Source organism: Danio aesculapii, chromosome 16 (assembly GCF_903798145.1).
Source record: "Danio aesculapii chromosome 16, fDanAes4.1, whole genome shotgun sequence".
NCBI classification, from domain to species: domain Eukaryota; kingdom Metazoa; phylum Chordata; class Actinopteri; order Cypriniformes; family Danionidae; genus Danio; species Danio aesculapii.
The window spans coordinates 11,807,055-11,818,135 of NC_079450.1; the positions used below are offsets into that span (position 1 = coordinate 11,807,055).

The window sequence follows — 11,081 nt, forward strand, 5'->3', positions numbered from 1 at the left end:
ACTCCTGACATAAATTAAGAAGTTAATGTCACTGCAACAGATAACATAAACAGTCTGGTCAAATATTGTGTAAAGAGGTTAAACTGAAAGAATCTAACTAATCCTGCTCTAAAAATACAATCTAACATTATTTTATACTACATGCATTATTTATAGTCAGATTTGCAAAAGTGTCAACTTAGAGTAAAAACAAATCCGCCATTTGCATTAGCACATGCAGCAACTAACTGCCACATACCAGCTTACCGTCTATGTTAATAAATCCATATAACGCACAGTTCTTTACAGTTTACAGCTGTCTTTGTTTCTGTACAATGTCAAAACTGTTGTAAAACAAATGTTAATGAACCTATGACTAACTTTATTAACTTGATTCTTACCTTATTTCGTCCGCATGTTCTTCTTTCAAATGGGGTTTCCCAGCCAAAGACGAAGGGGAATAGTTTTGTAAATTAAGCAAGGTTATGTTATGCTGTCTATGAGTACAAAAAATGTTTGTCTGAGATTACTCATTAAAACTGAGTAAATAAAAAATGCACAATGTCTTGTGTTTTGAACAAACCCTGATGAATTCAAAACTGCATTATTTCATGTAAAGCTACGAAACCTAACATTTTTTTGTTGATTTTACTAAGTAAACAACATAGTATTTAAAAACACTCAGAATCATTTTTATCAATGTAGTTTAGATTAAGTTACATTTTAGTTTAGTTTAGTTTAAACTTTTCGTTTAAGTTAAATTTAGTTTAAGTTTTTTTTAAAGCTTAAACTCAGTCTTAGTTTAGTTTAATTTAAGTTTAGATTAGGTTTTTGTAGGAATTTGTGTTCATTATGTGAAAATGTTGATGAGTCCGAAAAATACAAATAAAAAGTTCTGATCCACAGTTTCCAATCGACAAACATGTAATTTTAATCGGTTTCAAAACACATAATGCATAAAAACTTTACAGAAACAAGGTCTGCTTTATATAGTTTGAGTATCTATAGAATAAATACACTTCAATATTTTGGTTTCAAATTAGCGATGATTAGCAAGTGTGCATTAATGAAATAAAATCAATAGCATTCCTGTCATGCCATCTGCCCACAATCCGCATGTAATCAGCATGTTGATTTGTGTAAATTTAGGCCGTGTGTCAGACATCAGTCTGCCGTCCGCCAGCTCTTCCTTAAGCATCAGTTCACACCCAGCGCAGTCGACTCGTCCAGACAATAATCTGCGTGTGTGCGTGCGTGCGTGCGTGCATGTATGTCCATGTGTGTGCTTCTCACCAGAGTGTTTTTACTACATGTCAGCACTACGCCACTGGCTCCAGACTAACACCCCATTGTCTGTGCAACTATTGTTTGTTTACTAGACTGAGGGAAGGACAAAGACGAGAACAGATGCTGGTCTACACTTTTGGGAGCTGGCGTCGTGTGGCATCCCAAAACTAGAGGGTGTAGGCTCATTGTTTTGGGGGGTCTTAAAAGGGAAGTTCCGTCTCTCTGGAGATTTTGACTTTTTGAGACAGATCATCCGATCATTCGAACATTATAAAGACTTAAAGAGTTAATTCACCCAAAAATTTTAACGGATTTACTCTCCCTCAAGTGGTTTCTAACCTTTATAAATTAGGCTAAAGGTTTCCAGCTTTTATCAAACTATCATTGTGTTCAGCAGAATAAAGAAACTCAAACATGTTTGGAACTAGTGAAAGGCCAATAGTTGCTAGAATTTTCTGGTAGACTTTTTGGGTGCACTGTCCCTTTAAAACAAATGCACTAAATAAGAACTCACAGCAGGCTTCTTTTCATCTCCCCTGGCCAGCTTTGAAAGCACATGCTCCCTCATAATGAAAGAAAATGACTGGGGCTGATTATCAAGCTGATACGAGCTCCTAAATGGGTGGACTGCAGTCCCAGAGGCTCAGAGGACTCTTGCATGGGGCCGTGCATCGCCTCTGATTGACCTGCTATCAAGCGTGGAGGTGCTGGGAATCAGTGCGCGCCGCTCGGCCCTTATTGCTGATAAGGTCGGAGGTGTGGAGGTCTCTCAGAGAGAACAGGAGTGGCACTGATCGCGCAGTTGGTGGCAAAGCCAGATTACAGGATGCCTTTGTTCAGTATTTGGAAAAATATTGTCTCTTAAAGGGATAGTTCAACCAGAAATTAAAAATTAGAGGCACTGATTGCACAGTTGGTGGCAAAGCCAGATTACAGGATACCTTTGTTGAGTATTTGGAAAAATATTGTCTTTGAAAAGGGATTGTTTACCCATAAATTAAAAATTAGCGGCACTGATCGCGCAGTTGGTGGGAAAACCAGATTACAGGATGCCTTTGAGTATTTGGAAAAATATTGTCCCTTAAAGGGATAGTTCACACAGGAATTTAAATTAACTCATTGTTTACTTGACCGTCAAGTGGTTCCAAACCTGTTTGAGTTTCTTTTGTCTTGTTGAATACAAAAGAAGATATTTTGAAGAATGATAGAAACCGGTAACCATTGACTTCCATGGTTTGAAAAACTAATTCTATAAAAGTGAATAGTTACATAGTTAGTTAAATAAAAAAAAATTGTGTTCAACAGGAAAAAAAAAACTCAATTAGGTGTGTGACTTGAGCAAATGACAACAATATATTCAGTTTTTGATGAACTATCCCTTTAAGATGTTGCAAAGAATGCCCAAGTAGATTTCCAAGAGGAAATTAAAGTAGTTTATATGAAGTGTACCCACATAGAGGAGTGTGATATTTAGGTATATATATATATATATATATATATATATATATATATATATATATATATATATATATATATATATATATATATATATATATATACAAAAATATATGCCAGAGTGTACATAAAAAAAAACATTTAGTAATTATTAAAATCTTATATTCCTTGTGAATATTACAAGTCTTAACAATGTTCTCCAACCTTGTGCAGTAGTCCTTAGTCCCTTGAAGGAAATCAACAACATTTGGCTTTAATCCAGTCCATTTTTTATGTATATGAAACTTTCCCAAAATAATAAAAAGTTGTACTAGGAAGGTAAATTTGTTGCATGTATTGACATACTAAATGTAAATATCAAAATTTTGTAAGTTGAATACAATATTTGTTTTCCTTCTAAAACAGTTTTCCACATCCACCCAGAAAATACTTGTGTATATACAATCACAAAACATATGGACAATAGATTCCTTTTCCATGCAACAAAAATCACAGGAATAATCAATATCCAAATTAAATTTATCTTAAACCTCTTTAGCTGGATATATACAATTATTTTGTTATTTATACAGCATATTTTATTAGAACTCCAAGCTTTTTTTCCAGTTTATATTTATGAATACATTGGTCCATTTTAAATTATTATATATAACAGTATCACCTGTTATAATATTTCTAATATATTTATTAGTATTAGTGTTTAAATATATATTTAGTTGTTTTAGGATGCCAGTCAGGATGCCAGTCACTGTGCAAAAAACAAACTAAAATACATCTGAAAAGTCCAACAGCATTGAATGCATGATGAAGCATATTAGAATAGACTATGAAATCTCTATTGTGTAAGATATGATGTTAAGTAGTGTCACAGAAGCAAGAGTGTCATTTTTATGAATATCAGCCAGTGTGATGTGTGAGTTAATGATTCCTATTTAAACAGTCATTTGCTTCATCTCTAAATGTATCTGCTATTTTGAATGATTTCATGATTTCTCATTAAAAAGTGAGTTGCTTCCCAAAGTGTTTACATAATTTACATATATATTTATGTTTATATATACTTAGACATAATTAGAATTATATATTTAATACAAAATAGTCATGTATATATTTATATACACTATACACAATATATACAGTATGCACAAATGTATTTTGTAGATAGATAGATAGATAGATAGATAGATAGATAGATAGATAGATAGATAGATAGATAGATAGATAGATGGATGGATGGATGGATGGATGGATGGATGGATGGATGGATGGATGGATGGATGGATAGAAATCTGTTCTAATAATTCTGACTTGTGTGTGTGTATATATATATATACCTTTAATAATAGACATGTTCAGTGAAGTGTATTTGTGTCCTGTATACGCAGTGCTGATCACCGATTGTGAGATTTGTCACTGTTAGCATCATTTGAGACACCACATGAGACACCAAACCCACTATAATTAAACAATCAGCAGCAGCCACTGCTTAAGAGTTGGTTTGTGTTGATTGTTTGTTTATGTCACATTTACAATGATATCACAGCAGCAGAGATGGTACAACTAAAGCTATAATACCACACACTTTAAGCGGTACTGAATATAATTCAATTGAATTCATCTTTATTTCTATAGTGCTTTTACAATATAGTCTAAACACAAAGAGCAAATCCATTGATTGCATCTCCACAAGTCCCAAACCAAGCAAGCCAGTGGCGACAGTGGTGAGTAACAAACTTCACCAATCGACGAAAGTTGAAGGAAAAAACCATGAGAGAGACCAGGCTCAATTCAAACCATTTCTCCTCTGGCCAAACTTCTTGTGCAGTGCTGCAGACTTTCTATTCTGAGTACTATCAGAAGCCCTGAGTTTTGAGATCTTAAAGAGCGGGTTGGATTGTAAAGAGAAATAAGGTTGGTTAGATAAACAGGAGCTAGATTATTTAAAGCTATATAGGTAAGAAGCAATATTTTATAGTCAATATGGAACTTAGCAGGCAGCCAGTGTAAGGAGGATAAAATTGGGGTGATATGATCATATTTTCTAGACCTGGTAGGAACTCTGGCAGCTGCATTTTGCACTAGCTGAAGTTTATTAATAGAGGACGCTGGGCAGCCAGCAAACAGAGCATTACAGTAATCCAGCCTAGAAGTCATAAAAGCATGATCTAACTTTTCTGCATCTGAGATGGATAGCATACTTAGTAACTTAGCGAAATTTCTCAGATGAAAGAAGGCAGTTTTTGTGACATGGGAGATATGATTTTTTCAAAAGCTAAGTTGCTGTCAATTATAACACCCAGATCTGTGGATGATCAGCGGTGTTGCCAGTAAGTACCGGAAAAATACAATAAAAAGTCTAAGTGTGTTGATATACTAGCCTATTAGAGTAATAAATAATAACTCAATCATTGGTAAAATCATTCAATAAACATTTATTCACATTCAAAATAAAGTTTATCATATAAGCCTAACGTAATTGATAAAAATAGAAGTACTTACAGTTTATTGATTGTTTTTACAATCCTTAACCATAAAAAAGTAATTTGTGTCAAATTATGCTTTATTTTGGATCCCCCAGCGCATGATTTCCAGGATGCTCACACTCGAGGGGATGAAGCTTTTTATTTAGAAAGATAAGGTCTTGAAAGTAATTCAATTTTCTCTACCTTTGACTTTGAAGATAAGCTCTTGCATCATGACTTCAGCGTGCTCGAATGCACTGTGCCGTGATTGATGTTGTTTTTATTTTTTTTTCTCCCCATTTAAATAAACCATTACCACCAGATAAACCCATTGAGATTGTGCTTAATCACTGCCAAAACGCAGACGTGCTTCACAGCAGAGCATTATAAAACTTCCTATATAGGTCACGGCGTAATTGGAGTAATTGAAGATGTGTATACACAGAGAAACAGACATGGTCACAGCACTGAAGTGGAGATTTTATATGCACAGATCAACCTTTAGTGAGCGTTTGGCTGATATGATAGTTGTTCTGACCTTGAAACAGTTTTCATAGAGATAAACTTGTCGTTTATCAGTCTTGTTGGCCTTGTACGCTATCACTACATATATATCAGTTCATGGAAAGGTATTTTATCAGTACGCTGCATGTGTTACCTGGAATAATTGTTGACCTCTATGTTGCTAAGATACAACATGAAAACTAATAAAGGCTATGTCGTTTGGTGAGCATTACTCAGAAAACAATAATCAATTGATAAATAAGTTGGTAGTAAATTAAATTCCAATAAAAAATTACTAATAACACATTACACGATTGTGAAATTTCTCAAGAAGAACGCCTGAAGTAGTATTGTCCTGTAAACAAACCTAAATAGTTTGATTAAAATATTAAAAAAGTAACAATAATTTTACCAGTAAGGTTTTATCAAAAGTATCAATACGCTGGATACATTGGAGATAATATCAAAAAACAATATATGAAGAGTTTACACACAAAAAACCTCTAAATGTTGTTAGATATTTTCTTCTAAAATTAGCATTTTCTCTGACGTTTGTGTGTAGGCTCAGAAATTTTACAAATGACAAGTGACAAATAAGTTATTTTTATTGCCATTTAAATTAAATACCTGAACATAAACAGGAGGCTGAGGAAAATGCTCATTTTAGGAGAATTTCAGATGGCATTTAGAGGTTTTTGCATCTGAACTCTTTATTTATATACGTATGTATTATATGTTAGTGCTGTCAAACGATTATTCAAGATTAATCGCATACAAGACAAAGTATTTTATTTACATAATATAAACACTCACCGACCACTTTATTAGGTACACTATAAAAATCCCACTATATCAGCAATTTCTGGCACCAACAACCATGCCACGTTTAAAGTCACTTAAATCCCCTTTCTTCCTCATTCTGATGCTCGGTTTGAACTGCAGCAGATCTTCTTGACCATGTCTACATGTCTAAATGCATTGAGTTGCTGCCATGTGATTGGCTGATTAGAAATTTGCGTTAACCAGCAGTTGGACAAGTGTACCTAATAAAGTGGCCGGTGCGTATACATAGTATTCTGAATATTTAGGTAGAAATACACACACTGTGCAAAAGACATATACTTATATATCAACATTTCTATATAATTAGTATTATATATTTAATACCTTATAGTCATGCATAAATTTATATACACAATATATACAGTATGCACTTATATTTTGTAAATAAATTTTATTTTGAATGCGATTAACCACGATTAATTGTTTGACAGCATTAACATATATAATATCTATCTATCTATCTATCTATCTATCTATCTATCTATCTATCTATCTATCTATCTATCTATCTATCTATCTATCTATCTATCTATCTATCTATCTATCTATCTATCTATCTATCTGTCTATCTATCTGTCTATCATATTATATAATCATTATTTTTAATAATTCATTCATTCATTTTCATTCATTCATTCTTAGTCTCTATTTCAGGTCGCCACAGCAGAATGACCCACCAACTTATCCAGCATATGTTTTACTCAGCATATGCCCTTCCAGGCGCAACCAAGTACTGGGAAACACTCATACACTACGGGCAGTGTAGTTCATCCAATTCACCTATAGCACATGTGTTTGGACTGTGGGGGAAACCAGAGCACCCAGAGGAAACCCACGCCAACACAGGGAGAACATGCAAACTTTACGCAGAAATGCTAACTGGCCCAGACTCCAACCAGCAACCTTCTTGCTGTGAGATGACAGTGCTAATCACTAAGCCGCCGTTCCGCCTATTGTATAATTAATATATATATATATATATATATATATATATATATATATATATATATATATATATATATATATATATATATATATATATATATATATATATATATATATATATACTATTTTTTATAAAACCACAAAATCAGACTTAAACTTTTTATAAAGCATTTTTAAAACTATTTAATGTTCATGTAAACTTAATATTTAATTGTAATGATGTTATGTTATTTACATTTATCCCTAAAACATAAATATTTCATATTTTTGTTGAGGGGCTATTGAAAATTTTGCTAAACTTTGGAAAAACTGCACAAACTGCCTTGTTTAACAGAAGTCACGTAAGATTGTTTCCAATAAAGTAATAGTCTTTTAAATAAAACTATAAATTATTTTAAGTCAAAGTCAGCTTTATTGTCAATTCAACCACATGTAAAGAACATACGGAGAATCAAAATTGCGTTACTCTGACCCTAGGTGCCTTACATTTAATATTAATGCAAAAGTAGATTTTAAAAAAAGAGTTTACAATAAATGCAATTACAAATATAATGTAATCAAAAAATAGAAGTAAATAAAATGTAAATAAAATTTTTTATTTTCGTAAAAAAAAACGACATATAGTAAAAAACAGTACAAAACAGCATATAGTGCAAAAGGTACAGTATGATGCAAAACAGTATATAGTGCAACCATATATATATATATATATATATATTATTTTAAATACATCGCTTAAAAAATAAATACTTCTTTTTATTTTTGTAAATATTGTCAGCAAAAGTTCTATTCTGACCCATTATTATTGGCCGACACTAGTTAACATGAATCTTTCAGCTAATGCTTTGATGTTTTGCACTGATTAATTCAGTAAATGAATTAGTGTAAATGCACAGAAATTGAGTCACGATACGCGAAGGCACATCCTGTGGGTCTAAAACAACAGCTATTGTTTTCTGCACGCAAACATGCTGAGCTCTAATTTATTAGAGCAGGTGAGTCAAACTACTGACGTGAATTGTTCTGGCAAAGACCAAAATACCCTTTTGTTTGTTTACAAAGCATCTCTACTGCTGATTACACTACTACGATACGTGACTGTAATCATTGCATCCTTTAGGAAGACATGCTTGTCTTAGGATGAAGACTTTCATCATAGCAATATTGTAAATTATTTAGTCTCATTTGGGGTTTGTTGAACACTGCAGTTATTTTGTCAAGCTTCCATTAATGCTATTTTAGACTAGATGACATATCAAACTACACTTCAGTGTAGACTACATTTGGATATTATATACTTGTGTTTCCCTTAAGCAAAAAATGTTACTAAATATTTACAGTATTTACAGAAATGTTTTGTACTACGCTTCAAGTATGTTGGAGTGAAAAAAAGTTGCTTAATAGTCCTCTCCAATGTGAACTGATCATCTGAAGGGTAATACAATAAACTGAGCAGATTTGGTTCATGATAAAATAATATTTGCATATGAATAAAAACAAACAAATCACTTTACAGTTAGCAACTCACAAAAATATATTGATATTGAAAAAGGATTAGGAAATTAGTATTTATTTCGAACAATGTTTTTGTAAGTTGTCCTCAGTAATAAAGTTATTAGTATTATTATTTTAATTTAATTATTTTTCTTCATTCATTCAATTTCTTATTGGCTTAGTCCCTTTATTAATCTGGGGTCGCCACAGCGGAATGAACCGCCAACTTATCCAGCATTTATTTTATGCAGCGGATGCCCTTCCAGCTGCAACCCATCACTGGGAAACACATACACACTCATTCACACACACATATATACTACGGACAATTTAGCCTACCCAATTCACCTGTACTGCACGTCTTTGGACTGTGGGGGAAACCGGATCACCCAGAGGAAACCCACGCGAACGCAGGGAGAACATGCAAACTCCACACAGAAACGCCAACTGACCCAGCCAAGGCTCGAACCAGCAACCTTCTTGCTGTGAGGTGACAGCACTACCTACTGCGCCACTGTGTTGCCCAATTTAATTATTTTGTGGAGTATATTCTACTGTTTTTCTGTCAGTAATCGGACTTTTAATTTGACATGCTGTCGTTGAAGCTTGTGCGTGTGCATGATAGAAAGATAGAACCGCTGTTCATTTTTAAATTAAAATTGGCAAATTCTGTGACAAAGCGTTATTCCTGTTGGGGAAAAGTAAAAGAAGAGAGACACTAGAAACCATCACAGATGTTCTAATGGTTTTGTAAGGGTTATAATGGAAACTAGATTAATAAAGTTCATCGAGACAAACTTTGAGGCTGACTTGAGAAAGCCTGTTGGTAATAGTTTATTTAGTTTAAAAAGTTTATAAAAGGATAGATAGATAGATGGATGGATGGATGGATGGATGGATAGATAGATAGATAGATAGATAGATAGATAGATAGATAGATAGATAGATAGATAGATAGATAGATAGATAGATAGATAGATAGATAAACAGACAGACAGACAGGCAACAATAAACAATAATGGAATATGTCCCAAAGAAGGCATTAAATTAAACGTTATTGGTTTTAAAAGTTACAAATCAGACTTTTATTTTGACAGGCTTTCGTGGAGGCCTGTGTGCCTAATGTTACCTTATGGTGTTTCCACTTCATAAGATGATTTTTTTTCCTTATTAAATGCGATAAAATGCTGGAACTGACCGTCAAAACCACTGTGAAGATGAAGTTTGTGTGTTTATTTCTTCACAAAGCAAGACAACAGTGACTAAAAACACCTGGAGCGTCGAGTGTGTGTAGTAAGTTAACGGTAACGTTAAGCTAGTTTAAACGAAAGTAGAAGAAGGTAAAATCAGAAACCATCACAGAAGTTCCAATGGTTTTGTAAGTTAATGGTTATAATGGAAATTATATTTATTTTTATTTTATTTATCCCGATGATCTTTATTGGTATTTGTTGCATGTTAATAGAAAAAAACAACAATAAACAGTAATGGAATATGTCCCAAAGAAACCAACACATCAGACTTTTATTTTGACAGGCTGTCGTGCAGGCCAGTGTGTGTAACGTTAACCTTGTGGCGTTTACACGCGATAAGATGATTTTTCCTTAATAAATGCGATAAAATGATAAAAACACTCTGAAGATAAAGTTTGTGTGCTTATTTTCCTGATAAAGCAAGACAACAGTGACTATAAACACTTGGAGCATCGAGTAAATATGTGTGTGGTAACGGTAAGTTAAACGAAAGGCGCAAAACGGTGCATTTCATCTAACGTGGCACAGAACTTGCAGACTTAATTATTTAGTTAGTTTTTCGTCATTTAATATTGACACTTATCCAGATCTCAATTTTATTAGGTGTAATGTTACAGCACCACTTTTAATTAATAATTTAAAAGTTTGCATAAAGTTACTGTCTCAATTAAGTTACGTTTGGCGCAAAAAAAAAAAAAAAACAATTAGAAACCATCACAGAAGTTCTAGTGTTTTTGTAATTGTTATAAATGGAAATTGTTTATTTTTAATGGGAACTTAATTTGTTCCGAGGGTCTTTATTGGTATTTGCATGTGGAAAAAAAAAACTATAAATCATAATGTAATGTGTCCTAAAGAA

At 33.1% G+C, this 11,081-nt stretch overlaps 1 long non-coding RNA gene across 1 annotated transcript in view; it reads left to right on the top strand.

Moving 5' to 3' along the window:
- The window catches only part of LOC130243197 (uncharacterized), a 17,577-nt gene extending 10,126 nt beyond the window's left edge, over positions 1-7,451 (top strand). The window contains exon 3 of the long non-coding RNA XR_008839125.1: positions 7,185-7,451. This is a non-coding gene — a long non-coding RNA (uncharacterized LOC130243197). The remainder of the gene's footprint in view (positions 1-7,184) is intronic.
- The last annotated feature ends 3,630 nt before the right edge of the window (positions 7,452-11,081 follow it).